This window comes from Propithecus coquereli, unplaced genomic scaffold (genome assembly GCF_000956105.1).
Source record: "Propithecus coquereli isolate 6110/MARCELLA unplaced genomic scaffold, Pcoq_1.0 Scaffold528, whole genome shotgun sequence".
Classification (NCBI taxonomy): Eukaryota; Metazoa; Chordata; class Mammalia; order Primates; family Indriidae; genus Propithecus; species Propithecus coquereli.
The window spans coordinates 311,412-324,060 of NW_012151152.1; positions in this window are offsets into that span (position 1 = coordinate 311,412).

Sequence of the window (12,649 nt, forward strand, 5' to 3'; positions counted from 1 at the left end):
ACAGCAACCTCAAACTCCTAGACTCAAGTGATCCTCCTGCCTCAGCCTTCCACAGTAGCTGAGACTACAGGCACACACCATCATATCCAGCTAATTTTTTCTATTTTCAGTACAGATAGGGTCTCACTCTTGCTCAGGCTGGTCTCAAACTCCTGAGCTCAAGTGATCCTCCTGCCTTACCCTCCCAGAGTGCTAGGATTACAGGCATAAGCCACCGTGCCTAGCCTACAATGTCTGTCTTTATAGTAATAGTCTCTATTTTGTGAGACATTGTTTGCATACTTTCCTCTATTTCCTCACACATATTTTCCTTTAGTTCTTTGAATAAGTAATATAATGTGGCAACTCTGCCCATCCCCCAGACAGTGTGCACCACGCCCATTAAGTGTGAATTTACCCAACCCCTCCTCCCCCCTCCCACCTGCCCAAGAGAGTAACACTTTGAAGAAGCTCTGATCTTATTGTGCCCCCTCTGGTGGCTTCCTGGCTGCTGGTTTTCACCAGGACTGTAAGCTGTTAGTTTCTTGCTACCACATAGCTGGAGAGAGGGTGATGAAAATAGCACAGGTTAAAATACCATAGAGCTTGCTGTTCTCACTAGTATTCAGCCATTTTTCTTGAATAAATGTTCCCCATATTGCTGCACATCTTTGGTTAATTTCCAGAGTTCTGAAAAAGTTGATTCTGACTATTTTTGGCTATTTTTTTCTTGCTTTTGCGGAGAAGAGAATTTTCGGAGGTATTACTTCCCTTTTAAAGGATTACTGTGTTTAAAGGGTGGTGTGTTGAGACTATGTAGGCGGACAAGGGTGAGAACAGAAGGACCTACCAGGAGGCTATCACCAATAAACCAGGTGTGAGACAATGGTGGCCCAGACAAGGGTGGTAGCAGTGGCAACGGTGAGAAGTCGTTAGGTGCAGGATATATTTTGAAGATGGAGCCAATTAGTTTTTGGCTAACTGGCTATACAGTATGAAAGAAAGAAGAGCAAAAAACATCCCCAAGGCTTTTCACCTGAGCAACTTGAAGGATGGAGTTACCATCAACTGGAAAGGGAGAAGCTAAAATGAATCCAGATACAAACCTTACATCCTTCACAAAAATTAACCCAAAATGGATCATAGGCCTAAATGTAAAACGCAAAACTATAAAACTCCTAGAAGATAACATAAAGAGAAAACTTAAGTGCCATGGGTATGGTGATGGCTTTTTAGAGACAACACAAAAAACACAAACCATGAAAGAAATAATTGATAACCTGGATTTCGTAAAAATTAAAAATTTCTGCTCTGTGAAAGACACTGTCAAGAGAATGAGAAGGCAAGACTGGGAGAAAAAATTTGCCAAAGACATATCTGATAAAGGACTGGTATTCAAAATATACAAAGAACCCAGGCTGGGCGCAGTGGCTCATGCCTGTAATCCTAGCACTCTGGGAGGCTGAGGCGGGAGGATTGTTTGAGCTCAGGAGTTCGAGACCAGCCTGAGCAAGAGCGAGACCCCGTCTCTACTAAAAATGGAAAAATTAGCCAGGCATGATGGCACCCACCTGTAGTCCCAGCCACTAAGGAGGCTGAGGCAGGAGGATCACTTGAGCCCAGGAGCTGAGGTTGCAGTGACCTATAATGATGCCACGACACTCTAGCCTGGGGCAACAGAATGAGACTCTATCACAAAAAAAAAAAAAAAAAGAACCCTTAAAATTCAACAACACAAAAACCTACACACACATTTTTTTTGCAGCTTTATTCATAATTGCCAAAACTTGGAAGCAACCAAGATTTTCTTTAGTAGGTGAATGGATAAATAAACTGTGGTACATCCAGATGATGAAATAATATTCAGTGCTAAAAACGAAATGAGCTATCAAGCCATGAAAAGACATGGAGGAACCTTAAATACTTATTACTAAATGAAAGAAGCCAATCTGAAAAGGTTGCATGCGGTATGATTCAAACTATGTAACATTCTGGAAAAGGCAAGACTATGGAGACAGCAAAAAGATCAGAGGATGCCATGGTTGGTGGGGAGTTGGGGAGGAGGAATGAATAAGCAGAGTATAGACAATTTTTAGGGCAGTGAAAATACTCTGTGTGATACCCTAATGGTGGACACATGGCAGTATACATTTGTCCAAACCCATAGATTGCACAACACCAAGAATGAACCCTAAAAGAACTTTGGGTAATAACAACATATCAGTGCAGGTTCACCAATTATAACGAATGTGCCACTGTGGTGGGAGGTGTTGCTAATGGCAGAGACCGTGCATGTGTGGTGGCAGGGAGCAAATGGGAAATCTCTGTACCTTCCTCTTCATTTTGCTGTGAAGCTAAAACTGCTCTTAAAAAATAAAGTCTTAAAAAAAAAAAAGAAGTCGGGGGAAGGATGTGGGTAGATTGGATTTTTTGAGGAGTAGGAGGAGAAGTTTAGTTTTGGACATGCTGAGTTTGAGATGTCAATCAGGCATCCGAGGGAAATGCAGGCAGCTGGATCTATTACTACAAATCTGGAGTTCAGGAGCCCCAGGGCTGAAGATGTAAATTTGGGAGTCGTCGGCATATATGTGATATCTAAACCATGACATGGTGAGACTCCCAAGGAGGTGAGGGCAGGTCTGTAAGTGAAGAGGACAAAGGTCTGTGCCTGGGGAACTCCAACAGGAATGAGTCAGGGAGATGAGGAAGGTCAACAGAGGAGACAGAGATGCAGTGACTGGTGAGATACGAGAAAAAGAGTGTCCTGGGAGTCAAGTAAAGAAAGAAAGGAGTGATCAACCAGGTCAAATGCTGCTCATGTTACATGAGTAAATTAAGGACTAAGGATTGCCCATTGGACTTAGCAACATGGAGGTCATTGGTAGAATCGTGGGAACGAAAGCCCGATTCAACAGGTTTAAAAGAGGATTGTATACCTAAAGTATGCACATTTCATGGGATATAAATTTTGCCTCAAAAGAAAAAAAAGTTGGCTGGATGAGGTGGCTCACACCTGTAATCCCAGCATTTTGGGAGGCTGAGGCAGGAGGATCACTTGAGGACAGGAGTTTAAGACCAGCCCGGGCAACATAACAAGACCTTATCTCTACAAAAAATTTAAAAATTAGGCAGGGCATGGTGGTGCGTGCCTGAAGTCCTAGCTACTCAGGAGGCTGAGGCAGGAGGATCACTTGAGCCCAGAAGCTAGAGGCTGCAGTGAGCTCTGATTATGCCATTGCACTTCAGCCTGGGTGACAGAATGATGAAAAGAAAAAGAAAAAGGAATAAAGTAAACAAACATTATATATTAGGTAATAACATGCATACTAAAGAATTTAAGGGAAAGCATACTGACATCTACAATTTACTTTGAAATGCATAAAAAATAAGATGGGTTGATGGATGGACAGAGGGATGGATGGATGCTTAGATACACAATAAAGCAAGTATAATAGAATATTGGTGGTTGAATCTAGTTGGTGCATAAATTTAAACTTCTTTTAACTTTACAGTATATTCCTCCTTTTTTATTGTGGTAAAACACATATAACAAAAATTTACCATCTTAACCATTTTTAAGTGTACAGTTCAGTGGTATTAAATACTTCCACAATGTTGTACAAGCATCACCACCATCCATCTCCATAACTCTTTTCATCTTGTAAAACCAAAACTCTACACGCATTTAGCAATAACTCCCCATTCCCCTCTCCTCCCAACCAACCCCTGGCAACCTCCACTTTACTTTCTGTCTCTGTAATTTTGACTAAGTACCTCACATAAGTAGAATCATACAGTATCTGTCTTTTTGTGACTGGCTTATTTCACTTAGCATGACGTTCCTCCATGCCATGGCATATTACAGAATTTCCTTCCTTTTGAGGCTGAGTAATACTCCATTGTGTGGATATACCACATTTTGCTATTGTATTCATCCATCGATGAACACTTGGGTGGCTTCCACGTTTTAGCTATTATGAATAATGCTGCTATGAACATGGGTGTACAAATCTCTCTGAGACCCTGCTTTGAATCCTTTTGAGGGTATACCCAGAAGTGGGATTGCAGGATCATATGGCAATTCTATTTTTAATTTTTTCAGAAAACTCTATACTATTTTCTAGAGCAATTGTATCATTTTATATTCCCCCAACAATTCCCAAGGGTCCAGTTTTTCCACATCCTCACCAAAACTTTATTTTCCGTTTTTTTGATAGAAGCCATCCTAATGAGTGTAAGGTGATATCTCATTGTAGTTTTGATTTATACTTCCTTAATGATTAGTGATGTCGAGCATCTTTTCGTGTGCTTACTGGCCAATTTGCATACCTACTTTGGGAAAATGTCTATTCAAGTCCTTTGCCCAATTCTTTCATTTTTCATTTGTTTGTTTTTATTTTTTGTAAAGATAGGGTCTTGCCATGTTGCCCAGGCTGGTCTCGAACTCCTGTCCTCAAGTGATCCTTCTGCCTCAGCCTACCAAAGTGCTGGTATTACAAGTGTGAGCCACTGTACCTGGCCCTTAGCCCAGTTTTTAATGGGGTTGTTTGTTTTCTTTGTTGCTAAGTTTTAGGAGTTCTCTATATATCCTGGATATTAATCCCTTATCCAATATATGATCTGTAGATATTCCCCCCATTCTACAAGTTGCCTTTTTACTCTGTTGATCGTGTCTTTTAATGCACAAGATTTTTAATTTTAGATAAAGTCTAATTTGTCTATGTTTTCTTTTGTTGCCTGCTGCCCATGCCCAGTGGGATGGGATCTAGTTCACAAGGGTTTCAGATTTAGGTGGATGCCTAGGAGCTCGCCTGTGAAAACAAGAGGGAAGGCAGAGGTCTGGGGACAGGTGCTGGGGTGAGGCAGCGGAAGAACAAACAAACAAAGCATATCCAAGGAATCATTGCCAGATCCAATGACATGAAGCTTTTGCCCTGTGTTTTCTTCAAAGAATTTTATAATTTTAGATCTTTAATCCACTTTGAGTTGATTTTTATATATGGTATTAGGTAAAGGTACAACTCCATTCTTCTTCATGTGGCTATCTAATTTTCCCAGCTCCATTTGTTGAATACAAGTTTTTTAAATTTCAGAATAATATGTTGGCGGGGGTGGGGGGGGGGGATAGGAGGAAAGGAATGTGGGACAGAGACTACAGACGGCTCTTTCAAGGAATTTTGTTCCAAAGAGAAGAAAGAACTAGAATGGCACCTGGCTGGGTAAGTGGGGTCAAGGTAAGTGTGTTTTGTGTGTGTGTTTTTTTTAAGATAAGAAAAGTAATAGATGTTTTTAAGTTAGGAATGAGAATGATCCAGAAGAGAGTGAAGAAACTGAGGTCGTAGGAAAGAGAGGAGAATCGCCGGCATGATGTCCTTGACCAGACCCAGGAGATGGGATCTGGCTCCCGAGGGTTCCAGCTTTAGGCGGAAACCCAGGAGCTCACCTATGGGAACAGGGTGGGTGGTGGAGACGTGGGGGCAGGTGCTGGCGAGGGGGCAAGGAGGAAGGGAGGAGACACGGCGAATTCTCTTCTGCTTATTTCAGCATCTCAGCAAAATGCGCAGCAAGAGGGACCGTTGAGGGTAAGGTTGGGGAGGAGTCAGGAGTTTGAAGGGACAGCAGGGGGTGAAATAGCAAAACCTGAGAGGGCAGGGCGAGGAGACTAGGGCACAGCAGCTGCTTGCCTGGCAGCGCTGAATTCGCCCTGGAAGATCACGGTTGAGACTTTAAAGTGAGACCCGGCAGCGTGGCTGTGTGTTTCTCTCCACCCTTGCTTAGCTTCAGTGCTACAGGCAGGCATGGGACACGTGGAGAATCGGATTGTATCAAAGAGTTAGCGATTGTAATAATTGGCCACCAGATTGCAGCTGGGGACAGAGAGGGAGGGGGATGTTAAGGGACAAGGGGCCGTGAAACACTCACAGGGGCGCTGGAGGTTCCAGTGTCCAAGGATTGCCAGAGTTTGGGGACTAAAGAGAATGAGCTAGGAAGACAGAAGGTGGTAGGTAGAGAGCTGGAAGCATGAAATTGACATCGTGGCTTGCTGCTAAAAGTAAAATATGCTCATGGGAGCAAGGGCTGAGGTTGGGTGGAGGTCAAGATCATTGGAGGAGAAGTGGCCGAGGAACCAAGGGGTCTGAGGCTTAGAAGGACCAGCCATACGTGAAATCATCACCGATCAAGGCCGGGGTCGGGGGAGAAAGCAGCAGTGAGCGAGGAGCTCAGATGGCTGAGAGATGAGGGAGAATGAGCCAGAAGCCAGGAGAAGACAGTGACCGTGAGGGGCCGGGGAGTGTGTGCTCTGATGACAGGGCGGTCGGAACTGAGTGGTTCTAGGGTCGGGAAGGAGAAGGGTCTGCACAGAGCGTTGAGGAACAAGGAGGACTCCTGCCCACCTGCGGCCCAGAGTACAGGGGCCGTGGGAGGAGAAACAGCCACTGCTGGGGTTGGGGGCAGCGAGCCAAGCAGAGGCCCACGGAGCCAGGTTTCTGCGAGGGCCGGAGCGCGAAGGAACTCCAGGGAGGAAGCCAAGGTGCAGGATGTTTGCTGACCATCGCTGCGAACTCCAGAGGGCACGGGAAGGATGTCGGGGGGCAGGGAGGGGTGGAGGAAGAGGACAGAACAGAACATGATGGAGCCTCTTGGAGATTCACAAGCCCGATACGAGGGCTGACCTGGAAGTCTGGAGTCCTAGAGGTTATTGCCAAACGCCGGGCTACAGGGCCTAACGAGGTGAGCCCTGGGAACTCGAGGCAGATTGCGGTGGCGAGGCCGGAGCGTTGGGTGTTCGGGGCTCCCTCCTTACCACCGAGGGCGCAGGGGCACTCAGGCCTGGGGGCCAGAGCTGGATTTAACTCAGAGCGCTGCGCTCCATGCCGACCCCTGTAGAGAACACTGCTTCTGGGAGGCCGGGTTACACCAGGCATGGTCCCCTCCGCACCCCAGGTGATAGGGATAGAAGGCCTACGTCAGAGAGGTCTCAGCCCTCGTTCAAGGCTTCCTCTTGACCCTGAGTAGCACAGAAAATCCGCCATGACCGAGAGATTCTTCCATACCAAGCACTGTGCAAGGTGATTTACACACATCAAGTCCAAACCTTGTGCAGTTCTTTAAAGTAGACAATACTGTCCCCTTCTGACAGATGAAGAAACTGAGGCAGGAAGGAAAACAGCAGAACGGCCACGGGAAGCTGCCTCATGAAGGAAGTGGCGTGGTGTAATGGGGACAGCACTGACTCGGGAGCCAGCCGCCCTGGCCTGCGGCCTGGCTGCCGTGCGCTAGCCGGGTAATTCAGCCTAACCTCTCTGTGACCAGTTCTCACACCCACAAAGTAGAAATAGTATTTACTTCCTAGGTGTGTTGTGAGGAGTGAATGATTAATCCATGGAAGCACTCAACAGATGGTAGCTCTTATGAGACCCACGTGGTCAAAATCAAGCCAAGCGATGCCCTTTCTTTGTGGGTTACGCCAGCTTGAGTTGGATTTTCCAGCTCTCCTGACCAAAAGATTCCTGACACAAACACTATTTTGATCTTCATTAGTCAGATGAGGAAACAAAATCAGAGAGGTTAGTTGATTGCTCAAAGACACACAGGTAAGATTTGAACACAGGTCTATCTGACCTGCCAGTCTACTCAAAAACAGCCATCCCACCTTCTGCTCAAAGCCCATGTGCTCAGGATCCTCTCTTACTTCTAGTTGAGTGTCTTTCTCCCAGGGGGGACTACGCAAAGGCCACAGCTAGACAGTTTGGAAAATGAGAGGCCAGTTTGGCAACCTCCCTGTCCTTGGGCTGATCACCCTGGAGAGTAGTTTAATGGATCACAGACCATGCTCGGGAGGATTAATTTTCACATGGTCCAGTGGTCCAGATCCTAAGTCTGTGCTCCCTGGAATGTGGCGAGCAGGGGACAGGTGCAGAGGTGTTCTCAGACAGGCTCATGTCGTCTCCAAGCTTTCAGTGTCCAAGACAGCATGAGTCAAAGGAGACAGAAGTTCAAGGGTTTCATCTTGAGAAAGCCAAAAGATATGACAAATCACACACCCACACTTCCCCCTCACCTCTGCCTTCTGTCCTATATTTTCCAATCATTTCTCTACCTCTCTTCATTTCTTTTCTTTTTCTCTATCTTTCCTCTTTCCATAATTGGAATTGTTTACGAGAAATACATACAAAGTGACATATAAACACAAAAACCAAACATCAGGCATCAGGACCAGGTAAACCATGAACTAGGATAGGAAGTATAGACTAAGGGGATGGAGATGGAATGCAATACAACATGCCAAATATGATATTTCACAGTTGCTATGGTTGAGCTCCCTGGTGGCCAAAGCAAAAATAGGAAACAGAGTCAATTACGTAGTTCAGAATATCTGAGTGGTGTGGATAGACATGATCTGTCCATTAGAAGAAGCAAAAAGCTTTTTCCAGTACTTAGCTCCAAAAGAAAATTTTCACATGCTATGTATAGGTGATACTAAGTACTGTCATGTTCAGTGTCCCTGGCCATATCCTGAAAGCAAATGCAGTAACAAGTTTCATAACCCGATTTCCTGGGACATCCTTTAAAGGAAGCCAACAGAATAGTCCCAAAATACAACTCAGTGAGAGCGTTTAGAAAGCAGAGTCAAATGCAACTTCCTAATGGTTTAGCTTGATCCAATGGCATTTCCCAAACTGTGTCTCTCAGAACCCTAGAGTTCTATACTGCATTAATAAATTTGTTACAAGAAAAGGGTTCCACAAGCAAATAAATTAGAGATAAAGTCAGGATTAAACAAAATCAAGCAGGTTTTTTTAACTATAGGATTTCTAAAAGCTTTTAATACTATAATGTCCATAGTAAATCTCCAAGATCAAATGAAGGATGCATTATTTCCCAAACTTATTTGTCTGTGGAACCCTCCTCTCCACCTACCCCCACTTTCTTCAGAAGTATCTTTTAGAAACTCACAGAGAAGTAGAGATGCAAGAACCACAGTTTGAGAAATACTGATCAAGAGGAATGGATGAGCTAAGCACCTCCAAATAAAATTTCTTTCAGCCAGGTGTTTGCTAAGGGTTGACCATCTGATGGTTTAAGGCAATAGTGTCTGGTGAGGCCCAGACTTCAGGTGTTTTGCTATGTCAGCAGAGGGTGGATCCATCTCTTGATTAAATAAGAACAACTCTTCCTAAACTTCTCTTTTCCAGGACTCACATTCTTAATCCAAACAACTGGAGGATGAGGGAAAGAGGTTACGGAGCATAAAGACAAGAGTTAGTGAACCTTTCATTATGTTCTCCAATTAGTAGGTCTATAACAGCTACATATTCTTCGAGTGATTCGCATATATTATCCTGCTCATCAATGACCTTTGCTAACTGGAGAAAATGTTCATCCAAAGTTTCCTTTTGAAGAAGTGTTTTGAAAAAAGATAGCTTTTTTCAAAATGGTTGGATTGTTTTTGCCACCTATCATATACAGACTTAGTTTTACCTTGCAAAGAAATATTCAAGTCTTTTTCATTTGACATGGTATCACACAGAAATGCTGCATTCCTATAGAAATATTCTTTCAATAATTCTGTTCTTCATAACATTTAACTATCTGTTCTCGCAGAGATAAAATTTTAGCTAATACCTGTCCCTGCAATAGCCAAAGCACTTTAGAATGATACGGCAAATTCCCACTGAACACCTCATCATTCAACTTCAGCATGTTATGAAACTGATAATGCCGTGTTGCATTTGCACAAATACAGTTAACAATACTTATAATTTGTTTCAAAGTGTCACTTAAAATAGTAGCTTTAGCACAGAGATTTTGCTGTTGCAAGATACAATGAAAAGAAATGAGAGGCCGGGCGCGGTGGCTCACGCCTGTAATCCTAGCACTCTGGGAGGCCGAGGTGGGTGGATTGTTTGAGCTCAGGAGTTCGAAACCAGCCTGAGCAAGAGCGAGACCCCGTCTCTACTAAAAAATAGAAAGAAATGATCTGGAAAACTAAAAATACATATAGAAAAAATTAGCCGGGCATGGTGGCGCATGTCTGTAGTCCCACCTACTCAGGAGGCTGAGGCAGAAGGATTGCTCGAACCCAGGAGTTTGAGGTTGCTGTGAGCTAGGCTGACGCCACAGCATTCTACTACGGGCAACAGAGTGAGACTCTGTCTCAAAAAAAAAAAAAAAAAAAAGAAATGAGAGCATCTGGATCTGTTAGATCTGTTCATAATTTTTTTATCTGCGCAATAAACCCTTCATGTTTTCCTGTCATGGAAGGTGCACCGTCTGTATATACACTCACCAAATTTACCAAATTCAGTCCAACTTCAAGACATTTATCTCGAAAGTTGTTGAAGATATCCATTCCCCCTGTTCTGTTCACAAGAGTGCCCAAAATAAGTAGTAACTCCTCATAGCAAAAAATCTTCTATTATGACCCAAATGAAGTGTAAAACCTGTGCCAAGTCAGTAGTATCAGTTGATTCAACCAAAGTGATTGGATAATATATATTTTCCTTTTAAAGTATTGAATGAAGTTGTCCTGTTAAGTTGAAGGCTAATTCATGCTGCCTATCAGTTATGGTTCTCCTTAAAGAGGCAGTTGTTTGTACTTTGAAACACTATCAAGGTGTAAGCATCCTGCAACGTGGACAATGCATTCTTTCACAATTTCTACATCACCGAATGGCTTCCCTTTTTTTCCCAAGTATATAAGGTACTTTATAAGTGGCTTCAGTGGCGTTTTTTCCAGGTGTCTTATTGCTGCTTGAAAAATCTGTCTTTGCTTTTGCTTTTCATCTTTTCATTTCTACAGTACAACCTTTTGCATCTCTCCCTCGAATTTAAATATTTGTGATCCTTGTGAGTGTTATAATGCTGACGAGCATTGAATTTCTTTAATGTTGATATTACAGTATCACAAAGCAAGCAAATCATCTTATCTTTAGCAGAAACAAGATAAAATTGCAATTCCCAATCCTCATTAAAAAATCTGTTTTCAGGCCGGGCGCGGTGGCTCATGCCTGTAATCCTAGCACTCTGGGAGGCCGAGGTGGGGGATTGTTTGAGCTCAGGAGTTCGAAACCAGCCTGAGCAAGAGCGAGACCCCGTCTCTACTAAAATTAGAAAGAAATTAATCGGACAACTAAAAATATATAGAAAAAATTAGCCAGGCACGGTGGCACATGCCTGTAGTCCCAGCTACTCGGGAGGCTGAGGCAGGAGGATCACTTGAGCCCAGGAGTTTGAGGTTGCTGTGAGCTAGGCTGACTCCACGGCACTCTAGCCCGGGCAACACAGTGAGACTCTGTCTCAAAAAAAAAAAAAAAAAATCTGTTTTCTTCCTTCAGTGTTCTTTTGGTCTTCTTTGATAGGATGAGCTATTAAGCAGACAGAATTAAAAAATACTGTCAAGCTGTGCAACTATTCACAAATTCCACTTCAGACGGAAACACAGTGAACTGTTGTCAAAAGCTGATGACAGACGGGCGTACTTGACCCCCATAAACTCTCGCCAACCAGCCTCATGCGGTAGTGGCGCCAGTCAGGCCGGGGAAGTTAGAACTAAATCATGAGTGTAGCAGCCATCAGTTTAGCCCTTATGGCTTACTAATGTTCTAACTGTGCTGGTCAATCTGGGAGGATTATTTTGTTGAAACTTATTTTAGTCTTTGGTATTTTAAACACATTCATTTTAAAAATAAAATAACTATATCAAAGATGAACAAAAATGTATTAATAAAAATAAAAGGATTCATTCAGTAAAATTTGGATTCAGTCAAAAGGCTGCAATTAAGGACCTAGAAGGCCACAGGTCCCCCACCCCTGGCTAAGACCCTGGCCGGCCAGCCCAGGGCAAAGAGAGCACTGGGGAGCAGTGGGCATCTGGCTGGGACCTGGCTCTCTGTGTCCACTGGAGCATGGGGTAAGGATGGGCCGACCAAGGACTGAGGCCAGGGATGGGCTGGATAGTTCGATCTCATGACATGCTGCCCCAACTCCTTTCTCAATGAACTTGATGTACAGCCTAAAGCTCAGATCAGAAATGACTTTGTAAGGATGTGGTCTGTGGTTGCCAGCACGGGGTGATTTCTGGGGTGATGCCTCTCAACAGAACTGGCTCTGGCTTCCCCACTTGCAGCTGGGTGTGAAATTCTACCCCGACTTCAGGCTGCAGCTTCTCAAACTTGAATCTATATAACCCCAGGGCTGTGAGAAGCCACGAGATGGAAGAAACTGCATTTCAAATGGAAAAAAAATTAGTTTTACTGAAAATTAATTAACTCATATTTGTACAGCAATTAAAATAAATCAATAGGTTTTATTTGGATATTTGGAAGGATTCATTTATGTTTGGGGATTCGAATATTACAGCAAGCACAAATATAGCATGGAGGCTGGGCACGGTGGCTCACGCCTATAATCCTAGCACTCAGGGAGGCAGAGGCAGGAGGATCTCTCTTGCTCAGGAGTTCAAGACCAGCCTGAGCAAGAGCGAGACCCCGTCTCTACTAAAAATAGAAAAAATTAGCCGGGTATGGTGGTGTGCACCTGTGGTCCCAGCTACTTGGGAGGACACTTGAGCCCAGGAGTTTGAAGTTGCTGTGAGCTATGATGATGCCACTGCACTCCAGCCTGGGTGACAGAGCAAGACTCTGTCCTAAAAAAAAAGAAAAAAAAA